Source organism: Protopterus annectens, chromosome 3.part0, assembly GCF_019279795.1.
Source record: "Protopterus annectens isolate FY-2018-M chromosome 3.part0, PAN1.0, whole genome shotgun sequence".
NCBI lineage: Eukaryota > Metazoa > Chordata > Ceratodontiformes > Protopteridae > Protopterus > Protopterus annectens.
The window spans coordinates 360,912,543-360,934,897 of record NC_056731.1 but is presented as its reverse complement, the minus strand read 5'-3'; the positions used below and the strand labels follow the sequence as shown (position 1 = coordinate 360,934,897).

The window sequence follows — 22,355 nt, the reverse complement described above, 5'->3', positions numbered from 1 at the left end:
TGTGGGATTTCAAAGCATTAATTATATTTGTGAAATATGACAGAACAAGAAAACCTGGAAATATTTGAAATTTTTTGACTTTGTTAAACTTGTAGGGGACTCTAAAGCATATGCCCTATTTGATGTCATTAATGTTTGGAAGAACACTTAGGAGAGGAGAAGAGGAGAGACTTGAGTTAACTGTAAGTAAACTAAAATTTTGTTCTTAACGGTAATATTTTTATAATGTATGATATAATTTGTATGCAATAAAGTTTTCTCAATTATTTTCACGTGTAATAGGCATAGTAAAGTAAACAGTTTTTTTTTCCTTTCTCTGTCTCTCTCAGTTTTAAGAAATGTAGGCACTGCAATGTAAAAAATGAAGAAAAGTCTGGTCAAAAGAGCATGATACATGAAGCAATGTGCTTTTTCTCATTCTTGCACAGGAGAGTGACTGGATTACGACCCATGGCTTCATCTAGTAACAAGTTTTAAGAGAAATGAAATAAGTAAAAATGAACATTGGCTATAATAAATCTTTTCTCTAGGAAATAAATAGACGCTTATAGAAGCAACTCTGTATCTGGTTATCATGTCTGCATGGATACAATCTGATAAAGAGCAGTAAAACAGAATACTTCTTTCATTCAATGGCTAGGAGATGTTTTCTGAAAGCATTCAAGTGTTTTCCCAGTGTGGGAGATCAATAAAGGTAAAACAAAACCAGACAGCATTTAGAGCAAGCACATGCTGTATCATGCATCTTAGCATGGATAACCTTCCTTTTAGGTTAACCCAAGTCTATGAGTGTGGCTGTCAGTTTGAGACAGTTGTTCCTATTAGGGGGGTAAAACTTCAATATTTGCAGATGTACTTAGTTTTGTGTGTTAGTATTAAGTTAATAGGTTTTAGGGGTGTATTGGAGGTGTATTTGTTTTTTTTTTTTTTTTTTTTGTTTGAGGGCTTTCAATAAAACAAAAAGTTTTGTAAGATGTGACAGAAGCTCAAATGGATATGGCAAGAAACAACTATAAAAGGTCAACTTGCCAAACATCAGTGTATGTATCTAACACAAAAGCTGGAACTAGATACTTAATGAAGCAGCTGTTACACATCAAATATGGAAATAACTTTTTAGCATAATGACACTTTCTATGTTATCTTTAATTAAATGTAAATGGTCTCACAGATATATACAAAAAAAAAAACAAAGAGAAGTGTGAACTATATCAAAAAATGCAGAGTGTGAATAGTTATACTACAGGAGACACATTTGGAAAGAACTGAACATGTGAATTTGATAAAGAAAGGTTTTCAGGATGGTTATTTAGCAGAATACCTGAGACAAAGGAAACCAATAGTAGTTTTATTAAAGGAGAACCACACCCAAAAACTGGAAAAAATATGTTTCTCAGCAAATTTTGAACATTTCTGCATTGCTATTGCTTCTGTTTCAAAGTAAATGGTTACTGTTATTTTCTAGTTTGTTACACCCCAAAATGATCTGAAGGAGGCTGCCACGGCTAGCATTATTTTGTTTTACAGTTAATGCCTTCACCTTCCTTATATCATTAGAGGGACAGAAAGAAATCCTTAAGTTGAGCGGATCATTTACTGCAGTTTTCTATCTCATCAGTTGCGAACATTACTATGACTGCTTACTTTTCACTGTCAGTCAATGCACATTTTTAAATTACTTTGCTTCCTTTCATTTTCATTAGTGGCCATCTCTTTTGCAGCATTTTAAGGAATGTTTGAATGACAGACTTGAAAATGTAGCCGAGTTAATTGTTATTTTCAAAGTAAAACTGTAGTACAGTGTTCAAGTGTAAAAAATCTGACCGCTGTGATTAGAAGGTGTTACTTCAGCTGAAATGGTTTGTGTTGCATTCCCAATTTTAAATATTGTAGCTAGAATTAAAGTCTTTGGTGTTAATCTTTTTCCCCATCTCCAGAAGAAACATGCATTTTTGAAGAAGTTACAGTATAGAAAAATGCAAAATCATATACTGACAGAAATCAAGAAGTTAGATTAAAATATTTGCTTTCTTTCTTTATAGCACTGAGTTTTATTACAGGGAAAGACATTTGCATCTGAACATCAAGCTTAAAAGCCATGACTTTGTTCGGACTCCATGCTATACTATTTATTTCAGGTGTGATGCTGGCAATTTGTAACTGATAAGGTGCATTTAAATGTCATTGTTTTCTTAATGGGTCTGTTGTTGGGATAAGTGACCTAACTTAATTATTGTGTCACTCTTAGTAGCTGTTGTGATTTAACAGATGAGACAGAAGCAGGAAAGAAAGTCAAACATAATTATTAAATTATGTTTTTTCTGTATGTGAAGTGTTTAGTCTTGGATTACAGGGAAGGAAAAACACGTTTTTTGAAAGAAAAACTTGATGTTTGGGCGGAGTTCTCCTTTAATTGCAAGAGGAACTCAGATAGTGGTACAAGAGGATAAAACATATAGTAATGGTAGATTTGTAGTACTAAGGGGCTACAGGCAAGGGAAGAGGCTTACACTGGGATGTATTTATTTTCTACATAAAACTCCTATAATGGAACTTAAGAAAATTCTGGGAGAAATAATCAGCTTTTAGCAGGGAATATTTGTTATAGGTGGGGAATGGAATTTAATTTGCAGCAGTGAAGATATGTCTGGGGGACCCAGAAAGGAAAATATAACAAATATGGGTAGATTTCTATAGAAATGTATTAAAATATTTGGCATGTAATATGTGGATTCAGTAGTAGGAGTTCGGAGTGCATTTATATATTATTCTCCAAGATACAAAAACTGGGCTAGGCTAGACAGAACTTAAATTTCACAGGAACATGTGCATTAAGTTTTGATACACATCCAATAATTATTTCAGATCACGCACCAATAATAACTAAAATAAAAATGCAGGGTAATGAAATGAAAATGAGACACCAGCACTTTCCCACCTATCTGTTGAAAAGAGATAAATATGAATTTAAGGAATGGGTAGTAGAAATTATTCAGGGGCTATTAGAGAAGATAGAAATTGCTTCTGAAAGTATAGCTAGGGAGTGGGATAAAGTTAAAGTGGAGTTTAAAAATAAGGTGGAAATAAAAGAAAGGGAGATATGGTTAAGAAGTAACAAGAATTATTTAGAGGGACTGACAAATGTTAAAAGTATTGCAGAAAAGGAGGAATCTCACAGAACACAAAGAGGAGCATTTGCAAAATACTAAACAGAAAATAAGGGATTACCTAGATAATATGCATGAGTTTAGAAAGATTGCTGTTAAGCAGCTGTTTTTTTGATAACTCCAGAGCACAAAAACGTTTAGCACAATGACTCAGGCAGAAGAAATTAGAAAGGGTTGTCGCAAAGCTTAGGGAGCCTGTAACAAGGAAGATAACAAGAGATCCTATAGCGGTACTAGAAATATTTTGGAAATTTTATGAAAGTCTGTATAAAGCAAGGAAATATGGAAATTAAGAAAGTGTACAAATGGAAATGTTTATGAAAGAATTAAATACACCAAAATGGAAGAATTAAACACGCCTAGGTTAGAGGCATATAAGGCTGAATTACTATCAGTACGAATAGGAGGAGGTGAGGTAAAAATGGTGATGTAGAACCAATCCACAGGAAGGTAACCAGGAATAGATGGTATTCCTGTGGAAGTTTGGAAGCTAGGAGGAAAAAAAACTGATAAAAGATCTAGAAGGTTTTGTTTAATAGTATTTTAAGAGGAGAAGCACCAACATCCTGGAAGAAAGCGATGGTGGCTGTAATACCTAAAGAAGGTAAAGACCCATCAGATCCAGCTTCATACAGACCCATTTTAATTGTAAACCATGATTATGAAGTGGTTGTGTCTATAATGGCTATAAGAATGGCAAAGGTGATACCAACATTGATAGCTATGGATCAGTGTGGTTTTGTGGAGTGGAGGCATTCCTGATAAAATTATAAGGTTGATTAGTCAAAGTAAACTTTATTGTTGATTAGATATACACAGCAGTGCAAGCTAAACAAAATTATGTTGCTTTGGTCCCAGTGTAAGGCATAACAATGAACACACAGTCTGAGTGACAGTAAGACTAATGCACATACAGTAATACTTAAAATATTAACAACACAATAAATTACCACAATTGGACAGGAAGACATTAGACAATATTATACTAGTAGGTATTGCAAAGACTATGACTTCACATTGTGATTGCTTAGATATTACACTTCATCTGTTGTTGTATGATATATTTTGATGTTCATATTGCACATGTATGGAGTGGTGACTCATTCCGGACTATTGCACATTTAGGAAGTAATAACATAAGAAATCAGGCTAACTGCACCAGTTATTGAAGCAATTTGCCAGAGTGATTACTATAGATGATACTTCACAGTAAGTGGCATATTGATCTGATTATTCACTGTTATGCCTGGCATTCAAGTTCAGCAACCTTATGGATAGGGGGAAGAAGTTCTTGTTCAGTCTAGATGTTTTGCAGTGTAAGCTGTGATACCACCTGCCTGAGGAAAGTCGGAAGTGCATGCCATGGACAGAGTGAGCGGGATCGTCGATTATCTTCCTAACCCTTCCCACACACAGAGTCTCATGCAGATTATCCATGGACGGGAGTGAGGAACCAATGACTTTTTCTCTACCCTCAGGAGAACCTTGCAGTCAGATGCAAACTATGATGTTATTTAAGAAGATACCTCTCAATGATTCCCATGTAGAAGGCTTTGAGGATGGACTGAGACAGGTTTCCCTTCCTCAGTTTTCATAGGAAGTGCAAATATTGTTATGCCTTCTTCATTGTGTGGCTAATATGAGTCGACCAGGATAGGTCATCTGAGATGTGTACCCCCAGGAACTTGTTTTTTACTCTTTCCACTGCCACCCTCTTAATTTCCAGAGGTTGGTGTATCTCCTGAGTCCTCCTGAAGTCCACTATTAATTCTTTGGTCTTGCTTACGTTTAAATCCAGATTGTTGCTGTTGCACCAGCTTATCAGATGCTCCACTTCATCCCTCTAGGCTGTTTCCTCACCATTTCTGACAAGATCTGTGACAGTGGTATTATCCACGAACTTGATGATTTTGTTGGATTCATGTTTGGCCATGCAGTCATGCATCAACAATGTGAACAGCAGAGGACTCAGGACACAGCCATGAGGGACAACATGCTCAATGTAATACTGACTGAACTGTTATTTTCCACACATGCTTTTTGGGGTCTCTTGATGAGTAAGTCCAGTATCCAGTTACATGGTGGCATGTTGATGCCCAGCTGGATCAGCTTCGATATCAGATTCTGGGGGATGACAGTGTTAAAGGCAGAACTAAAATAAATGAACAGCATTCTGACTTGGCAATTCTTATTCACTAGATATGCCAAGGATTCATGAAGTGTTATAGCTATTGCATCAACCTTGCAGCGGTTAGATCTGTAAGCAAACTGTAATGTTTCCGATGTTGCAGGTAGGCTTGAAGAGACATGGTTCTTGATCAACCACACAAAACACTTCATTACTGTTGATGTAAGAGCAACTGGCTGGTAATCATTTAGGCTTGTCAGTTGGGATTTCTTGGTTAAGGGAATGATTGTCATATTTTGAAGTAGCTGTGTACAATGGCTAGTTGCAGGGATGTGTGGAATATATCTGTTAGTACAGTGGGCAGTTGGGTAGCACAGTGTCTTAGAACCCTTCCCATAATGTTATCAAGACCAACTGCTTTTCTTGGGTTGACTCACTTCAGGCTCCTCAGAACATCAGATGTTCCTAGACATAGCACCTTCTCACCCTGATCAACAGGGAGATTATTTGGCACAGTGTTGATGTCCATATCAAATCTGCTGAAGTAGGTGATTAGGAGGCAAAAATTAAAATGGGTGGATTCCTCTTTGATAATTTTTGTTTGAGCAGAAGAACCAGGCAGGGGTGTCCTCTTTCCTCTTTATTTGCACTGTGTTTAGAGAAATTGGCAAAGAAAATAAGGGATTCAGAAATTCAAGGATATAATTGGCATGGTAGTTGAGAAAAGCTGTCTCTATTTTCAGATGATATTATTTTATACCTGATAAAACCAGAAGAGGACATTTCAGTGCTGTGGAACATTTTAAGATAGTTTCAAATCTTTTCGGGATACAAAGTTAATAAAGCTAAAACAAAGGCAGTAACTGTAAATTATGTACACACACACAGATTGGTTCAGCGGTATCCATATTTATGGGGAAATTAATTACTTGGAGTATGGATTAAAAAGGATTCTGGTATGGCAGCTAAGGATATATGGGAAGAGACTAAACAAAAGATAATATAAAAACTGAGAAATTGGAAGCTCTTTTATATGGATATGGATAGCAAGATACAAGCAGTTAAATTTTTTTAGTCACTTTAGTTTTATACACCGGTCATGCATATTTTTATCAACCAGAGGAGAAGTTGTGGATAGCAATTAATAAAGAGCGGAAGTATTTTATCTGGGAGGGGAAGATGGCAAGAGTCAAGTGGGATAAGCTGATTCTTCCAACAGAACAAGGTGGTTTGGGATTACCTGATTTGAAGGGATATTTCACAGCTACACAATTAAGGCTCCTATACATACTACAAGCAAAAACCTATAATTCAAATTGGAAAGAGATGATGATGAAATGGGGAAGCTCAAGAAACAAGCAGAGAGTGAGATTTTGGATGCAGATCCTTAAGGAGAATAACAGTAACCATACATAATGCTATATTCATAAAGTAGCACAAAGTATTCTAAGAACTAAGCCAACACAAGAGTGGAGAAAGGAGATTTTGCTTATAAGGATGACTGCAATTAGGAATACAGATAATAGGCAAGGGGGGACTGGAATTTATTGGAGAAAACTGGCAAAAAAACCAAGGTATTTTGAGCAAATAATTAGAGAGGGAAAAGTGGGAAGAGACCAAGAATTTATTTGAGCTGCAGGCTAGAGAGTGCCTTGCCTATTAAGGATTTCTGTCAGAGTATAGGCAAAGAGAAAGAAACAGGAGGATCCTAAGTGAAAGACCAGCACTGGTGGAGTTTTTAGTAGAATCTAGAACATGCACTGCTTTTCAAAGGAATAATTATTAGAGGATATAAGATATTGCATGATAACTATAAGAATCAGTCAGAGGAGTTTAGAAAGGATTGGGAAGAGTGATTGGATAAGCAATTCACAAAGAAATAATGTGTGTGTGTGTGTGTGTGTGTGTGTGTGTGTGTGTGTGTGTGTGTGTGTGTGTGTGTGTGTGTATATATATATATATATATATATATATATATATATATATATATATATATATATACATATATATGTCTCCCAATTACGCAACAAAGTTTAGAAGAGTTAGGATCTTTGCTTGGAAGTGTTTACATAGGCATTTTCATACCCCAGGTAGACTCCAAAGAATTTTTTTTCAGGTAAACAGCAAATGTTGGAGGTGTGATGGGGAAGAAAGAGGTAATTGGGAACATATTTTCTGGGAGTGTAATGAGTTGGCAGACTTTAAAGATTCCCTGCAGACTACTCTGTCAGAGATATTGGGTGAGCAAATTGGTGTAACTAAGGAAATTATTTTTTTGAGCTATGATACAGAATCGTAATTGCCTAGACATACCCTGGGCTTCATTAACACCTACACCAAGTGTACACTGTTCTGAGTGAACAGACAGCACAAGCATAACTCACACCTTCTTCCTCCTAATTTTAGTTTTAAATACAGAGGGGGATTCATAAAGGTTATCACAAAGTGTAGACTACATTTATACTTAGGATAATCTTACTGAGTGACTAGAAAGCACAAAAAATGTGGTAGGGAGTGTACAATTAGTGTAGTTGTTATTGAATCAGGCCTATAGAAAGGCCTTGCTGAGTCTAATTATGATGACTGCCAAAAAAGCAATTATTAGAAAATAGAAATCCAAGTCTAAACCAACTGTACTAGAAGAAGTGAATATAGTAACATGGATAAAACAAATGGAATTAGGATCTTTAGAAAAAGGGTAGGAGCAAATTGCATATAAAAAAGGGTAATTGTCAGAACAATACATGCAGAGGAGGAATGAAGTTTAAAACAAAGCAGGACTTGAATGAACTATGTAATGTCTGACTGACAATGCCTGGATAGATTATAAGTGATATATAATGTATCCAACTAAAATTATGTAAATGTGGTTTGTGATGCATAATGTTTACAACTAAAATTATGTCAATATGGGTTGTTTTCATTTATATAAATGTATGAATGTCTATGTCATATGTGATAATTTAATAAAGATGTTTTTTGTTTAAAAAAATTTGCATGAAATAGAACTATCACTAGTGGATCTGTCAGTTGATCAGAAAAAAAAGATTTCATTATTGAACAATGCTATGTCTGTTTTCATGCATTTTCCTTTTTTACTATATCACCGTCAATACTTCTTTCAAGGAAATGTATAAAAATGCCAGCAGAGGAAATTACATCAGTACAAACATTTAGGAGTGCTTCAGTGATAACATTTTCCTTTGTGAGCAACAAAGTCTGCTTTACCCTCATTGCTTTCCCTCCTACCCCATTGTACTGTAAGGTAAGAAATTCAGTGATAGAAGTGTAAATGCTGGCTCTGGGAATGCTGCAGGAATGAGGGCAGGTGATTTTTAGGAAGGTGACGGCTGTATCCTTAATGGTAATGTAGTACCCAGGAGTGATGGGCTTCATCTTTATTCTGTGGGTGCAGAAGTGCTCAGGGAGATGTTGGAGACTTACCCTGTGGAGCATCTTTAAACTAAAATGGAAGCTATTTTGGGGGAGGGAATATTTGCAGAATGAATGGGATAGTTGTATAGCAGAAAGGGTAGATTAGGCAGTCAGGAAGAGTTATCTCTGTTTTACACAGTGCAAGGTTTTGCTGTGCAGCATACCTGTCAACTGTCAACATTTTTGGAAGAATGCCAGATTTCTACCTAATGTTTTTCATCTGTTCCTCATAAGATTTGTGATTTTCTGGCAAATCACTGAGGATTCAAGTCACTAAATAATGGCATTCATTTGAGGTTGACACATCATTATCCTTCAGAATATACATGCAAATCAGATCCTGTTATTCTAGCAACTTTCTAAGTTTATAAGAGCAATACTTGAAATCTGTCCCTATATGTGGGCCTTTGTCCCCCTCCATTATTTTAGGCTTTGTCCAGATTTCATGTACTAAGAGACTAATGAGTATGCTGTGCACTGCAAGGAGTCTTGGGGACAAAATAGGGCAATTATACACAGATGTTGTACTGTGAAGGGCCAACATAATCCAGGAGAGTGAAACTTGTGCAATGTTTTTTTTTTTAGAAATGATAAATTAGGAAAGAGGGATGGGGGGTGGGTGGCAGTGAATATAAGGAAATGAATAAAGTATAGTGTGATGGATAATTAGGAGTTGGCTGGGGAGTCGTGAGAAGGGAGATAAAGCTCTTGGTATCGTCATATATCATATAATCAAGACAGAGCAGATAGAGGGAAGAGTTGGTAGACCACCAAATTTAAATTTGTGGAGAGGAATGTAAGAATAGACTAAAGATATGAAGAGGAGAGAAGAGAAAACAATCAAATATTCAGTACAGAGAGCATTAGTCTTCCAGAAATAAGCTAGTGTGGCTTTGCTAAAGAGTAGGAAGGAGAATGTATTTGTTCAGCTTGTGATGCAGAAAGGTTATTTATTCAAAAAGTTAAGAAGCCATCTGTGAAGTATAGAATAGTGGCTATAAACTGAGTATACTAAAAGGATTTGGTGAGGAAGAGAAAGAGAGGGTCACAGTGTTTAATATCAAGCTGGAATTTTTTTTTTTTTTTTTTTTTTTTTTTAGGATAAGGTAAAATACTGTTTTGTGTTCTATGCATTGAGTTAGATGTACCAGAAATGAGCATATGTTGCCTGTATTCGTATACAGTTGTATGGGGCTCAGAGTGTAAACTGAGCTAATGACAGTATTATCCTTTTCAGTCATGATGTTTTTTCAACATTATGAGCAGCTGTGCAGTAAGATGATGGACAGCATACTGCATGAGATAACTGAATTAAGATGTATGTACTAGTTATCAGGTTGGATAGGGAGGAGGGGGAGTGGATTGATCTGTGTCACTCAGTTTTATCTTCTTTCTTGTGGAATGCTTTATGATTGTGGCATAGTTTTTCCAGGAGTGAGGAGGCACTGTAGCATGTTTAGTGAAAGTTTTTTTTTTTGTTTTTTTTATAATGATCTCTTCTGTCTATTTTATTCTTCATGGTCTTCCTTTTGGTGGTGGTGGTGGGGCACACTGTGGCCCATTAGAACTTTGCTCTTAATCATAGTCTGAGGTGGCAGGGCAGAGCCTTCAATTTGAGACATAATGGACAACAAAATTTTGTGCCCAAGGTACGGAAATGTCTAAGAATTCATAATGAAATGTATTTAAATTAGACAAGGAAACATACTTTTGTAGCAGTTTCCTTTTAAGAGTAGTATATCTTGACACACAACTTGACTGAAGATGTTTCTCATGTTTCACTGTTGCAGTCGTCACCTGTGGGTTATCCGTGCTGTGGTAGCCTTCTGTCGGCCCAAATACTAGAGTCAATGTTTTTGTGTGCCGGCTGCCATCGCCTGTAGACTGACGTCACGTCGTCAGTGCTATAAAGCAAGGCAGCCAACGTCATTACATCAGTCTTTCTTGACATAGAGCCTGTAGCAGAAGTAGTTTGCACGAGTGCCGGTCGGTCGCTACCAGAAGTTGAATTTCACCCCCCTCCTTTATGCCCAAGTTGGTATCTGATGTGACCCTTAACCAGGCCATACACCTTACCACCTTTAAGTGTGCCCAAGGTAGGGAAATGTATAAGAATTCATAATGAAATGTATTTAAATTAGACAAGGAAACATACTTTTGCAGCAGTTTCCTTTTAAGAGTGGTATATCTTGACACAAAACTTGACTGAAGTTCTTTGTAACCTTTCATTAAAACTACGACTTTGCTAATCCTTTGCAGCTGGGTTGTATTTTTAAAGATCTGGCTAAGAGAATTTTTTTGTCTTCAAGACAGGTCATGCCAAATTTTTAGCTGCAGTATCCATTAAATGTAACCTGAGCTCAATGCAAAATGCATACATAAATTGCTTAAACTTTGGAAACTTGTATAGATCAGAAAATGGTGTAGTTTGCTGGTCTGGGTGCCAGCAACAGTGTTTTGAAACTGGAATTCTGTCACATTATTCAAGTTGTGTTAATTGCTAACACAAGAGTTAGCTGATGTTTAAAAGGGCAAAACATAGAGCTGCAATGTGGAATTTCTAATTTGTGGAAGAATCAAATTCAGCATTTAGTTTAATTTTCACGTTAACAATACATTTTTGATGTGAATCCACTGTTAAAATGTATGACTAATCCTTGAAAATTATTTATTTATTTATTATTTATTTTATTTTACATTTGTTGACCGGGCTAGTCTAACTGGATACATGTCCATTTTCAGTAGAGGCCCGGGGAGAAAAGCTCCAAGCATCTGCAGTGAGTAAAAAATACAATATATAGTAATAGTCAAATGGATTACAGTACATTAGCTACATAGTACATTAGCTAGATAGGTCAGAACAAATGTTTACAGAGTAAGTTAGTAGGTTTAAGCTAAGATTAAATACAGAGAACCAAAAACATGAAGTAAAATTTTTTTTTTTTTGTTTAGTACTACAGATAGGTGAGATAAAACAGAAGAGTAGAAACGTATAGAGAGAGCAGGAGGTGAAAGAGATATCAGTCTGGGTTAGAGCAGGGACACAGCCAGTGAGTTGTAAGATATTCTTTCAGATACTTTTTAAACAGAATAGTGGAAGCAAGGAAGGAAAGTTCAGTAGGAAGCTGGTTCCAGATTTTCTCTACTGTGTTGGTGAAAACTGAGTCTCCTGCTTTGTTATTTGATTTAATAGTGGAAACTAGAAGCTTATTGGATGAGCGTAGTATAGCAAGATTTTTGTAGGGTGAAATCAGGTTAATGAGGATAGGGGTATTTTTAGGGTGGTAAAGGATTTTTTGGGTGATAACACTTTGTTGATAAAGTAGTTGGTTCTGCAGTTCTAGCCATCCCAGTTGTTTTAGGTTAAGACAGTGGTGAGTTCTAAAGGTGGTGCCAGTGGCAAATCTGGCTATGTTATTGTAACTGGTGGAAAGTTTGGTGAGATTGTTTTTTGATAGATTGGTATATATTGCCGAAGCATAGAACAGGGTAGACATAAGGTGGGTCTGGGCAATAGTTATTCTGGCTGAAGGGGAAAGGAAGGGTTTGATTCTGTAAAGAGTGCCTAGTTTTTTGTTAACTGACTTTATAGTAGAGTTAATGTGATAATCAAAAGTAAGGTTATTATCAATTGTTACTCCTAGAAGACAGGTTAAAGTATCTGGGGATATGTTAGTTGTATTGCTGGAGATTATTGTGAAGTGGAGTTGAGGTGATTTATGAGTTGGAGCAAAGAGCAATAACTTTGTTTTTTTGAGGTTCAGGAGGAGGCAGTGTTGCATGAACCAATTTTCAACACTGCTAAATACTGTTTGGGTAAGAGACTGCAGAGAGGTTATGGACTTAGCTGAACAAATTAAAGTGGAGTTATCTGCATATTGTATGCAGGTGGCCTGAGGAATTTTGGTATGTAGGTTATTGATAAACAATGAGAAGAGTAGAGGTCCTAAAATAGGGCCTTGGGGTACTCCAGTGTACACAGGAAGGGATTTTGAAAGATTATTATCCCACAATACTGCTTGTTGTCTGTTTTCCAGATAGAATTTAAACCAATTTAATGCTTGTGGGTCAAGAGATTGGGCTTTTAGAATGTCTATAAGGATATTATGGTTGACCATATCAAAGGCTTTTGAAAGGTCAATAAATAATGCAGAGGAAAAAGTGTTATTGTTACGATTTTTTTATGGAGTCAGAAAAGGACAGAAGGGCAGTTGGTGTGCTATGGAAAGGCCTAAAGCCATGTTGGCAGTTGGCAAGTAGATTATTTTGGAGAAGGTGGTTAAGTAGTTGTCTGTGTATGCATTTTTCCATTATCTTAGCAATTGGAGACAGTAAGTCGATAGGCCGAAAGTTGGAGAGTTCAGTAGATGACCCACCCTTATGTAGAGGGATGATGTGGGATACTTTCCAAATGGAAGGGATTTTGCTTTCTAAAATTGTTCTATTTATAAGGATGGAGATGGGATAGGCAATAGCTTTTGCTGCTATTTGTAGGTATTCAGCTGGAAGACAGTCAGCAGAAGGGGTGCATGGTTTTAGTTTTTGAAGGAATTTGCAAATGAGTGATATAGGTATCGGTTGTATTTGAAAGGTAGGAGATGGAGTCTTTGTGGTATTTAATGGGGATGTGGTAATAGGTGGTAAAGTATTGGCTAGGGTTTGAATGGCTTCAGTAAAGTAGTTATTAAAGGCATCAGGAATTTGGTTAGAGTTATTTTGGTTGAAACCTGTTGGGGCAAGAGTTTTAGAGTGCCCTGGCTGAAGAAGTTTGTTTATGCCAGACCAGAATTTTTGTGGGTTTTGCTGATGAGTTTGTTGGAGGTGAAGGTAATAGTGTTTTTTTGTCTCTGAGAATATCTTTCTTGGTTGCATTTCTTACCTGTTTATAGTACAGGTGATCTGATGGACATTTAGAGACTCTCCATTTGGCCCAAATCTTATTTCTGAATAGGATCTTTTGCCTAGTTTCTTTAGTGAGCCAGGGGGCAATTTTGGTCCTTATTCGGGAAGAACGATAGGGGGCGTGGTAATCCAGGATCTGAAGGAATCTAGTGTTAGAGTAGGTCACTGCATCATCAAGTAGAAGATGAGACATAGGTGACCAGTCACATGCTTTCAGTTCATTTTGGAAGCTCTCTTGGTTAAAAAATTTTTTGGAACGTGAGGTTTTAAAATTATTAGTAGTTGGGCTATGGATTCTTTGTTTAATAATATAAGTTAGCATGTGGTCACTAATATCGTCAGGAAGGGTTCCTGGTTTATAAGTATCATGGTGGCTGTTTATAAGTATCCAGTCTAGAGTGGTTTCCTTGCTGCTTGGCTCATGGATTCTAGTAGGAGTGGTTATAATTTGTGAGAATCCGTAAAGATTTATATGATTGGGAGGATTAAGGGAACTGCAGGTAGCCCAGTCTATATTAAAATCACCTAATACAATGGTTTCCTGAGGTAGGTGGGTAGAGAGGTAACTAAGTAAGTTTTCAAGAGTGTTGATATTGTTTCCAGGAGGGAGATATGCGCAGATTAGATAGATAGATTTGGAGTTGTTGATTTGAAGTTTGGCACAAAGAGTTTCTGAATTGGTATCTGATGGTAGGAGCACATTGAAGGGAGAAACTTGGAGTTCAGATTTATATAGAATGGCTACACCTCCACCCTTTTTGGTTTTACGGTCAAGTCTCAAGATATTATATCCAGGAGGGGTAATCTCTTGGTCCAAAGTTGAGGGCTTTAGCCATGTCTCTGTAATGCAGAGAATATCGAATGAGTGCACATCTAAGAGTGCATGTAGGTGGGTAATTTTATTGTTAATGCTACGGATGTTAAGGTGAGCTATTAGGAGGGAGTTAGAGGGTCTATTTAAAGTAGTGATCAGAGGAGGTGTTAGGTTGTGTAGGTTATTGGGAATGTCAGTATTGGGGCCTGGGTTAGGAAGAATATCACCATCTAATAGGGGGTGTTGGTGAGGATATTGTATATACTTAAGGATTTTGTAGAAATTGTTTGGGCATTTTTTTATATGGAAGTAAGTAACATGGGTAGCTCTATGGTATTTAGGTAATATATAGATAGAAGAGGAGGTAATGTTACTGCTGTTGAGGTTGTTTATTGGAGAAATTGGTAGAGTTTGCTGGTAGGAATGGTGGTGTTCAGGAAGAGAGGAGTATTCAAACAAGGTTAATGTGTATGGTATTGTGAGAGAAGTAAGAGCTGAAGTTAAGAGTAGTAGGTTTGTGAGTATAGATTTGTGTGTTAGGGCCATTAGGATATGTAGTTAAGGAGTTTGGGTATATTCACGAAAGGAGTATAGTAAGTAAAACTACAGGTGGGGGAAAGGAGAGAGTGCTTAAAGAGGAAGTGTAGGTAGAGGGAGGAGGTGTACAATTAAGTAAAGTAAAATTGGTTGTAAGAGAGAAGCTGTATACAAGTTAGTGGAATAAAGGTGGCTGTAAGAGAGAAGCTGTAGAATATAAGCAAAATAGGAAGGGGTGGGGAGAGGTTATGGAGTATTACAAGAATAGCAATTATCTAATTAGGGACTTGTAGAGGTAAGGGGTAGGGCTATTAAGTGGAGGTTGTGTGTGATAGGACAAAAAATGTGAAGGGGTGTGGTTACAGGAAGTATATGGCTAGGACCACTGGGGGTGGGTGGGAATTGGGGGTAGGGTAGGGGAGTGGAGTGAGCCCACAGGGAACGGAGCAGGTTCAGACAGGTAACTGAGAAAGTCAGGGAAGAGAAAGAAACAATCAGCAAACAGCTAACTACTTGGTGCCTTAATTGGGAAGGATAGGCAAAGAAAGGAGGAAACAATGTAGAGAAAGTAAGTGGTTGCAGAGAGCAAAGCTAGTGGAAAAAAGAAGGTAAAGTGGAAAGATAGGGCAGGAGGGAAATGCTCAATCCTGAGACAGAGCTTTTATTTTAAAGGAAAAATAAATAGGGAAGGATGGATGTATAAGTGGCTATCCAAGCTTAGGCTTAGGTCAGATATTGTAATGCAATAGACGCAAGGGAGCAGAGATAAAAGGTAAAGGGTTTACGAGTGCTACTGTAGATAAATTAAGGAGACAGCACAAGAGTAAGAAATGAGAAAACATATGTATAGGTATTTAGGGAATAGAGAGGGGAGTATGGCTGCTGGGTATCCTGGCTAGGTAGCATATCATACAAGCACTAGATATTAAGCAAGTGTTGAAAATTACTACTCTGTTAGGTAACACATGCTTCCTTGCCTCCTAGTGAACCGGGTTCTTAAGCTGGACGGCAAGTCTTTTTTCTCAAGAGAAGTTGGTTTGGTTTGTTTGCAGTGGGTCCTTTCACCAGGTAGGTAGATTCTTAGGGTTTTAGTGTAGGATAGATGATTCAAACTTCCTTGCCTCCTAGTGAACTGGGTTCTTAAGCCAGACTGCAAGACTTTTTTCTCAAGAGAAGTTGGTTTGGTTTGTTTGCAGTGGGTCCTTTCACCAGGTAGGTAGATTCTTAGGGTTTTAGTGTAGGATAGATGATTCAAACTTCCTTGCCTCCTGGTGAACTGGGTTCTTAAGCCGGATGGCAAGTCTTTTTTCTCAAGAGAAGCTGGTTTGGTTTGTTTGCAGTGGGTCCTTTCACCAGGTAGGTAGATTCTTAGGGTTTTAGTGTAGGATAGATGATTCAAACTTCCTTGCCTCCTAGTGAACTGGGTTCTTAAGCCGGACAGCAAGTCTTTTTTCTCAAGAGAAGTTGGTTTGGTTTGTTTGCAGTGGGTCCTTTCACCAGGTAGGTAGATTCTTAGGGGTTTTAGTGTAGGATAGATGATTCAAACCATTAATAGCAGCTTACAGAGTGGTAGATGCTGGGACCAGGAATGCACAGCAGCCAGGGGGCCTGTTCCTAATAATAAAATTAAATAAAATAATAAAATAAAATTACTTTTCCATCACTGATTCACATGTTGCCACTATATCAGATGTTTGGTATTGGCAGAGTAAAATAAAGGGCAAATCATTATTTTCTTGGTGTGGAGGATCCCTCTGCACCACCAGTGTAATGGGCAGTAAAACAGACTTGGTTATTCTTACTACACGGTTGCTGGGTTTCAGAGAGTAAAATACCTTGCTTCAGCTCCTGTGGTCAAAAAATGCTGTAATGAGATGTTGCACTTCTTAAACCTGTCAGCACTGTTCAACGCTCTGTGTTATCAAACCAGACGGTAACAGGTGATATCCTTCTAGCTGCTGTATCCATAGGGAGTCTGCCTCTAATTGACTCATACGCCCAGCCATTCTTCAAAAGATAAATGCTACTGCAAAAGTAAGTGCAACAGCCTGCATCACTCAGCGAACATCAGACATAAACGGATGACTGGTATAAAGCTGACGTCAGCACGCATCTACCTCAGAACTTTTCGGCCGCATGTGTGACTGCCAGCTCCGGTTGTCGCTCGCTTGGAATAGTGACTTCTTGCTTGTCCGCCTTCAGATAAGCACCCCATATGGATTTTGTTACCTTCTTGCTACTGTGTTGCGGGTTAATTTCAGGTAGAAAGGACAAGTGTTGGTGTGGAAGGCAGATTCCACATAAACACTCACACAAGCTCTGCCTATTCTGTCTAGGCCAAGACTGTAACCATACCACTTGTGAGGTCTCTCAGGCATTTGTACCTAAAACTCTTAGGAGCCATCTGGCCACTCTAAAACTTTACCTAGAGAATCAGTGTTTGAAATGCTTAGCTAAAGACATGGACCCAATGTCGGGAACTTCAGAAGAGCCGCCCATGAAAAAGGCCAGAAAGTCTAGGCCTGACCCTATGAATGCGCCCTCTATTCTAACCGTACCAATCGAGGCCAGTGAAGCCCTGGAGTCTAAGTCAGAATCCGTGGACCTTTGACTGATGGGTACCTAGGGGAAGCCATCAAGGAGGCCACCAGCACGTCCCAGAGGAAGTTGCAGGTGTCTGACCCGGGTGCTGGGGGGGGGGGCAAGGTTTATCATCTCTGAGGGCCTGCGTGAGGTTTCTCAAGTCATTGTTCGGGAAGAAGTTTTTTCGGATGTTGTAGAATGTCACCTGATGTCTGACCCATCTTCTCTTCATCGAATCTCAGGCACTTCTGTGTCAGACGCTTCCTAAAAGAAGAAGTAGAAAACAAAACGTACTGCTCCTTCTCAGCCGACTATACTGTGAGACCAAACCCATGACTGGCAGGCCTTTACACAAGGACTACTTAATGCCTTCTTAGTCTTACGCCAGGCCTCTGCTCCTGCCCAGGCCCCTTCAGTCTCCACTCCAAAGAGTAAAGTGCTGCCTGATATTTCCTCTGAGGAAGAGGATTCTTCAGGGGATGAATCCCTCACGTACACCTCCCAAATTGCTTCTCCTCTGGAGAATGTTTCCTCAGAGGAGGAATCAAATAGAACTGATTCCCATGGGGAAGACATTACATTTGGAGAGACAATAATCCAAATGAAATACTTTTTTAAATGGGACTGCAGTCAGGTTACTGAGACCCAAAAGAGGTATTATGACCTCTTACAAATGGAGTCCCCTAACTCGTCTGCGGTTACTCCTGTACATCCTGCATTTTTGGATGCCTTCTTGGCTGCTTAAAAGGCACTTGATTCCCAACCGCCTGCACCCAAGTGTCCAGACAGATTTTATAAAGTCCCTGAAGATGCCAAATTCCTCTTCAAGGCCCCTTCTGCAGATCCATCAACTATTTCAGTGACTGCTGATAAAACATTTAAGCTTCTTCCCTCCACTTCCTTACTCTCTTCGAATAAGGAAAGTAGAATAATGGAAAGATTGGGCAAAAAAGTCTATACCTCTGCCACCTTAGCTATGAGAGTCATAAACTGTTAAACTCATATGGCCAAATACTCCTTGGCTCTCCTCACGGATGCCATTAAACAATTGGGTAACCTACCTGATTCCCCCAATAAAGCTAAAATCTCTAGCCTGCTAAATTCCTGCAGTCAAGTTACTAGACACTCTATAAAGTGTAGTTATGATGCAGTGGAGGCTTCAGCAAGTGCTGTGGCCTCAGGTTTTGTCATTAGGAGATACTCCTAGCTTAGGCTACAGCCTTTACTAGATGACGTAAAATCTAAACTGATGGACGCACCATTGGATAACAAGGCTTTGTTTGGTTCATAAGGCCCTTCAGGCAAAGGGCAAAGAACTTCAGGACCCAAGGCACATATTCGTGTCCCCAGTTCCTTGCTTCCGAGGAATTACCCAGTAAAAAAGCAACCTTTGTAAGAAGGCTTTCTAGACATATATCCTTCAGAGGGAAAACAGATTCCAGGAAGCAAACCCCCTCCAGGTCTTCTCCCTCTACTCCAGCTTAAAAACAGCCCTTTCAGCCCACTTTCTCCCTGCATCTTTCCCTGTCCTTCCCTGCTTGGAAACAGATTACCCAGGACTCTTGGGTCCTCTCAGTCATACAGCAGGGTTATTTTATGTGTGGGAATTCGAACTAACCTTCAAAGGCATTCCTCAACCCCCTCAAGACCAAATGGTTTACTTTCCTCCAGTCTTGCATGCCCTGCTCTCTCAATGTACTATCCAAGAGGTACCCCTAGAGTTAAGAGGGAAAGGTTTTTATTCCAGAATGTTCCTGGTCCCCAGGAAAGAAGGTCCCTGGAGACCCATCTTGGATCTGTCTCATCTGAATACCTTTCTCAAGGTGCCCGCCTTTCGGATGCTGACCCTTCCTACTCTCCCTCCACTGATCCTTCCTCAGGCCTACATGGTGTCTTTAGATATGAAGGATGTCTACCTGCACCTATCAATCCATCCACTCTTCAGGAAATTCCTTCGCTTTTCAGTGGGTTCTGCACATTTTCAGTTCTGCGCTTTGCCATTTGGTTTCTCTATAGCCCCAAGAGTGTTCACAAAGTGTCTAGCCCCAGTCATTGCCTTTGCCAGAATGCAGAGGATCCAACACACCCCTTATCAGGAAGATATTCTCATCCAGGCATCATCCCCACAGATTGTCCAACAGCACCTGGACTATACCATCTCCATTCTGAGATGCATGGGGTTTACCATAAACCTTCAAAAATCCTCTCTGACCCCCTCCCAGAATCGTGTTCTTAGGATGCAGGATTCTCACAGGAAAGATGATGGCCTGTCTTCCTCCAGACAAGATTCTGTCCCTCACCTCTTATTATCAGGGAATTCTTTCTCTCCAAACCTTGTCAGCCAGGGAGTTGCTGAGGCTCCTGGGATTCATGGCCTCCACCATTCCCATGGTGCCCTTAGCAAGGTTACACATGAGGAAATTTCAGTGGTCCTTAAGGACAGTCTGGAAACAACACCTGCACCTTCTGGAGTTTATGGTGCCCCTTCTTTCCTGCCTATCCAGGGAACTAAAGTGGTAGATTGCCCAGATTTATGCCAGTCTGGGACTCCCCCTGAATCCCCTTCCCCCAGTCAGAATCTGTACACAGATGCTTCAGACTTGGGTTGAGGGCAACCTTAGGAGACTGGAGAGTGAGGGACACATGGACCCTTCCCCAACAGTGGGAATACATCAACATCAAGAAGATGAGAGGCTTGATATTTACCCTCCAAATCTTCAAGACTCAAATCCTCCCAGGTGTGCTGAGATGGTACACAGACAACACCACTATACTGTGGTACATCAACAAACTGGGGTGGGGGGCAAAGTCCTACCTCCTCTGCAGATTAGCTGTGCAGGTGTGGGAGATAGCTCAACAGAGACAAGTATCCCTTCTAGTCGTCTACATACCCTCTACCGAGAATGTGATGGCAGATGCTCTAAGCAGGTCCATGACTCCATCCCACGAATAGATGTTAAATAGGGATGTGTTCCTGGACATTGTCCATCGATGGGGTAAACCACAGGTAGACCTGTTTGCTTCACCCATGAACAGACAACTCCAAACTTTACACCAGGATACTCACCCCCTGGGACATGGAAGGTGGATGCTTTTTCCTTCCCATAGAAGGGGATGTTCACTTATGCATTCCCACCCCCTTCCCTCTCTACAAAAAGTTTTGCTAAAGATTCATAGAGAACAACCTCAAATCTTGCTAGTGACCCCTTTTGGCCAAGGCAGCACTGGTTCCCCCTTCTACATCATCTAGACAAGGGCAATCACCACAAGTTACCCTGCAGGATGGACGTACTCACACAGGAGAAGAGAACTCTCATGCACTCCCAAATATGCACCCCAAATCTTACACTGTGGGTGATAGGGTATTGGACCTATCTGCCATGTCAGCATGTTTGCCTCTCTCCCCTCCTTTGGCTACCAGACTAGAAATCAAGCTCTTTTAAAAGGGGTACTACATATTAGACCTCCAAGGAATCCTATTCCCCCTCCTTGGGATCTTAATTTTTGTATTGGAAAAGCTGACCTTGCCACCCTTTGAACCATCTAAGGACTGCACTCTCCAACACTGCGCATGGAAAACCATTATTTCATTACTTCAGCCAGAAGGGTCTCTGAACTACAAGCCCTCATAGCCTCTCTTCCCTTTATGGTTTTCCACAAGGACAGGGTTTGCCACATACTAACCAATCCTTCATGCCCAAGGTAGTTAACAAACTTACCCTTAATCAGGCCATCAATTTTCCTGCCTTCTTACCTTCACCTCAGACCTCCATCGAAAGAATCCTCCACTCCCTGGATGCACATAGACAACTCAGATACTATGTGGCCAAAACCAAATCCATTCATAAGTCAGATAGGCTCTTTGTCTCCTATCACCCAAGAGCCATGGGCCACCCTGTTTCCAAGCAAACCATTTCCTCCCGGATCTCTCAAACTATTTATTTTGCTACACAGCCCATGGCAAAAGGCTCCTTTTCCTAGTGAAGGCACATTTCACTAGGGTGGTGTCCCCCTCTGGGGACTTTTTAAGGGTTTGGATACAGCTGCCGTTTTAGAAGCAGGTACATGGTCATCTGTTCGCACCTTCACCAAACAAGTTAGATATCATTTCCAGGTCCAGAGCAGGTTTTACCAGGGCCATTCTTTATGACATTGTGGAAAATGTCTCCATTCCCCCTCCCTGTCCTCATTAGCATGAGCTTTTGCATTCTCCCTCATGTTATGGATACAGCAGCATATGAACAGAAGGACATAATATAGCTGTGTAAAACCTGCCCCCCCCCGATGCTTGCCTGACTCTTGAGTACCCACTCCATAGTTGCTGGTTCCCAGCGGCATCCAGTTCTGAGGTAGGCGCATGCTGATGTCCACTTTATACCTGACATCCGTTTATGGCCGATGTTCACTGAGTGATGCAGGCCATCACACATACCTTCGCAGTAGCATTTATCTTTTGTAGAATGGCTGGACATATGAGTCAACCAGAGGCACACTGCCTCATGTTAAGGATACAGCAACATATAGAAGAGAAGGACATCTAAGGTTATGGTAAGATTTTACACAACTGTACGTTCCTGTCACCTGTTGAAATATGTGAAGGTTTTGTGTAGAGTTTGACTTCCTTATGTAAAGCAGAAATACTCCTGTTCATAAAGTAGGACTCCTGGAATGGTGGGGTAGTAAGTGACACCTTTCACTGAAGTAATTTTGATTTTGTTAATACAATGCCAAAAATGTCTGGTATAGAAGCAGCTTTGGACCTGCCAGTACAAGAGTTCTTTATGCAAGT

The 22,355-nt window shown here is 39.5% G+C and overlaps 1 protein-coding gene across 1 annotated transcript in view; it reads left to right on the top strand.

Annotated features, from left to right (window-relative positions):
- The window catches only part of GLI3 (GLI family zinc finger 3), a 1,844,924-nt gene that overhangs the window by 1,742,486 nt on the left and 80,083 nt on the right, over positions 1-22,355 (top strand). The gene's annotated exons all lie outside the window — the stretch shown is intronic.